This window comes from Rhagoletis zephyria, unplaced genomic scaffold (assembly GCF_001687245.7).
Source record: "Rhagoletis zephyria isolate East Lansing unplaced genomic scaffold, Rhagoletis_zephyria_1.1 Rzeph_scaffold_31239, whole genome shotgun sequence".
Lineage (NCBI taxonomy): Eukaryota > Metazoa > Arthropoda > Insecta > Diptera > Tephritidae > Rhagoletis > Rhagoletis zephyria.
In genome coordinates this window covers 1-4,166 of record NW_016188295.1, presented here as the reverse complement: position 1 = coordinate 4,166, position 4,166 = coordinate 1, and the positions used below count along the sequence as shown (strand labels likewise).

General features: G+C 40.2%; 1 long non-coding RNA gene across 1 annotated transcript; it reads left to right on the top strand.

Moving 5' to 3' along the window:
* Positions 1 to 1,314: 1,314 nt before the first annotated feature.
* Positions 1,315 to 1,719, top strand: LOC108383179 (uncharacterized). The gene is made up of 2 exons (XR_001849730.1): positions 1,315 to 1,349; positions 1,639 to 1,719. It is a non-coding gene; the product is annotated as an uncharacterized LOC108383179 (long non-coding RNA).
* The last annotated feature ends 2,447 nt before the right edge of the window (positions 1,720 to 4,166 follow it).

Genomic DNA, 4,166 nt, shown 5'->3' with positions numbered 1-4,166 from the left:
ATTGCGCCAGTTGAGCCCAGGTTTTTGATAACTGAAGAAATATGACCAACAACTTAAAAAAACGGTTAAAAAAAAAATTTTGTTCAATTCTCATTTCCAAGTATTCATATGACAAGTAAATTTCACTTAGATCTTTAATTTAATTTAAGAACACAGTAAGCCCGAAAGCGATCATTTATGAATCTTAAATGGATCATGCTGTCAGCGCTTTAGATGCGAATACGCTCCGAAGGCCAAATATAGACTCGGACCACTTTAATGCAACAAGATACGAACAAACCTCTGTGTGGAAAAAAATGTGCATCCAATGAAGTAAGAAAGATTATCGCCGAAATCAAGCACAACAGGCGGCCAGTGCATTCGCCAATCGAACCTCACACAAACTCTCAGAGATTACTCTTCAATAAAATGCCATATGCGAGCAGTAGTCGGATTTTAGCGAGCCCAAAAGAACATTGAAATCCAACGCAGAATCACTCTTGCCAACAAGTGCTACTTTGGACTGAGTAGGCAATTCAGGAGTAAAGTCCTCTTTCGACGTACAAAAACCACGCTCTATAAGTCACTCATCATTCCCGTGCTGGTATATGGCGCAGAAGCATGGACAATGACAACATCCGATGAGGCGGCTCTTGGAGTGTACCGCAGACGATGGAGCGATGAGCTGTATGAGCTTTACAACGACATGGACATAGTGCAGCGAATTATAATACAGCGGCTCCGCTGGCTTGGCCATGTCGTTCGAATGGACACCGATGCTCCAGCTCTGAAACTATTCAACTCGGAACGAGCTGGTGGTAGCAGAGGAAGAGGGAGGCCCCCACTCCGATGGAAAGACCAGGTGGAGTAGGACTTGGCTTCACTTGGCGTTTCCAATTGACGTCAGTTGGCATAGAGGAGAAACGCCTGGCGTGCTTCGCTGAACTCGGAAAAAATCGCTTAGGCGCTTACAGCGCCAAAAAAGACGAAGAAAAAGGGAGTTGAGCCTCTCTATGCACTCAATGACCAGGGATGACTTGATTTTAAAAGATAAAATAGCCTTGAGTGGCGCCTAACTTTCAGTTAGAAGTATGATTCTCTCATAGCTGTAACCTCTATTTAAGATTGTCTCCGCACACAAATAGATGGCGTAGACCTTTGCTTGAAATATGCTCTGCTTGAAATATATTCTCTGGTATTTTGAGTGATGGATGATTCTTTCGGGATTTTCGATGAACAAACCTACTACCAACAAACCCACCACGGATTGCGGGAGAAACTCGAGAAAACGCTCACAACAAATCTAAGCGACAAATTAATACTTATATATGCACATAAATATCGTCGTTTAAAGTAAAAAACTGCGTATCGTCATTTTGCAAAACCGCCTAAAGGCTGATTTTCACTATGTCAAATTCAGTGGCATTTGTCGTTAAATAAGGGAAAACACATTGTCAAATGGGTTTAAAAAGCGGTTTATCGATTGATTTGGATCAGGACAGGTCTTTAGTCGGTTACATTCGCTGCTAAATCGGCTATCTGTCTGTTTTTGACCCATAATATCATCGGTAAAGGTATAGATAAAGGAGATAAAGCTGTGTCAAAATGCGTCGCCAAATTTTGGCGTCAAAATATAACATAGTGAAAAGCAGTCTTAAGTGACATTTGCTGCCAATAAGCTCTTGACTCAATCGTTATCCATTCGACCTGAGATATACCAGCCAGAAATGCGTTTGCTTTGCTTTGAGTGCTTTTAAAAATAATAGATTTGCGTTTACACATATGTCAGTGTTTGGCTGAGCTTCCCCTCCGAATTGTGGCATGCACCTTGATGTTGTAACACAAAGACGAGGGACCTACAGTTTTACGCCGACTCCGAACGGCGATTGTATTTTAATGATGAGCTGTTTTTCATGGTAGAAATACACTCTGAGGTTTGCCATTGCCTGCCGAGGAGCGACCGTTGTTAAGAAAAAACCTTTTCTTACCAATACACCACAGCGGCCGCCGTCTAGTGAGTGTTTTTTCTCTCTAGAAAAAAATTTGTGCAACCTCACATGCGCGGTCTGGAATTTTGTTGATACGCGGTTTTGTACTTCAAACGATATGTTATAATATTTTGGCGATTTATAATAATATTTTGGCGCATACACTTCTGCTAAGTATTTGGCCGAGCTTCATCTATGGTCATAGGCAATAACTGCCAAGTCGAAAAACCTGAATTCGACAAAAAAAACATTTTAAACATTTGAATTTCAATATTAACCTTATGGGGAAACCAAAATATTTTCGCCTATAACTTTTTAAGTAGCCTAGCTGGCGAGATTGGGATTTCACATACGCATGGGATAGTGGTTGAAGAATACGATAGCATATATAAATCCATTCTTTCTTAAGTCAACTTAGGCGGTTATTGCTTGTGACCACAGAAATACACTAGGAGGTTTGCCGTTGCCTGCCGAAAACACTAGTCACATGTTGCTTGGACCAGGAATCGATATGTGGTAGTACACACCTTTAACTACCTCGCCACAGCAGTCTTTAATCACATATTTTGTCCATTTGACGGAATCCTACATCTTCTATCAAGTACACATCTTAGTTTATAATTCAAATACGTCTTGCCAGTTAAATAAAGGTGCAAGGTTGCATTCATATGTACGAGTATTGTCCCAAATTCTAACTAACATATTTGCCCTCACTAAAAACTACAAGTATTTTTGCCAAATACTTCTACATTTTCTGGAAGCTTAAAATTACGACCAAGGCGTTTGATTTTCAAACTCTCCAAGCGCTTCACCTCCGCTGAACATAACAACAATTTCGATAACAAATTGCTCTTGAATAATATATTTTTACGGAACAGCCCGAATATCTTTCCTAAATGCAAGATATAAGGAAACTAAAACGTCAGACTTGCAGCAGTGCTCCAGGAAACTTGCTTCTAAATTATTTGCAACAGTACGAAATAAATTCGAAGGGTACAAGCAAGAAAACATAAATAAATAAAAAATAGAACAGTAGTATGCAAGGAAAGGAATAAATATCATAAGCTTAAAGCACTTAGAAGCAGCTGCAAATACAGTCGCGTGTTATTAGAGCTGTCGTTGCACGTTGCCAGTTGCATTGCTGTTGCGATAAGCACTCGTTTCTGCAAAAGTTGCTGCCCTAGTGATCGGTGATAACATGCGAAAAATTGCTTGTAACAAGCAATCAGTGTTAACTATTTTACGTAGCTAAACTTACTAAGCACTTGGCCAAGTCCGGTAACTGCTACTCACACCAACCAACGAGCAACCAGCAGAAATGGAACTCTTGTTACTTCCCCGAGCAACATGCCTTGCACTCTTTAAATAGTAGTGCGCAGTACATACATACATATGTATATAGCCGAAGAAAGGACTAAGAGCAGCTACTATTTTACCCCACTATTCCGCTTAATAATTAAAACTCATTAACACTTTCGCCGTGTCGAAGTTATGTTGCAAGTACGTATTCCGCCCAGCTCCGAAGGATCAACTTTTTGACTTCCAAGCTTCGGGTTTTCGATTTTTCTTTTTAAATAAATTTAAGAGGCTGCATGCATAAGTTGAAAGCGGACCAAAAAGACAAATCCCAGTTCGGAGGACAAACAAATTTAAGGTGACAGCCAGCAGCTGGCCCTCAACCATTCTCACATTTCGTATTCACAGCGGCATGGCTCCGCTTGGCTCAAGGTGGACGATTTGCTATTTCTACTGTTTGGGGTTTCACGATGCTGATAAATTATTAAATTATATGGCTTTTCTTACACCAAATATCTGAACTGCAAACAAAACAATAAAATAAAGAGGATTCGGCCAGCATTTCTGGACGAATTTATAGGTAACTACATTGCTTTCAGGCATTTCACACAAGTGCTTGCTTTTTCGTCTCTGTCAGTGCTGTCATAATTGGTCTGAGATACATCTGATAAACCAACGCTGTGCATGCTTTGTATACATATACTTTCTTAATTACATATGAGAAAGCATCCGAGACGTTCAAAACGCCATCCGTGTAGTGAAAAATGCTTCATTTTAATAGGGCGTACTTTAGTTGAATATTTCCATTATACGTAGTGTATAATAATAATTGATTGGCGCTTACACATATGTTAGTGTTTGGCCGAGCTTCTCCTCCGATTTGTGGCGTGCGCCTTGATATTG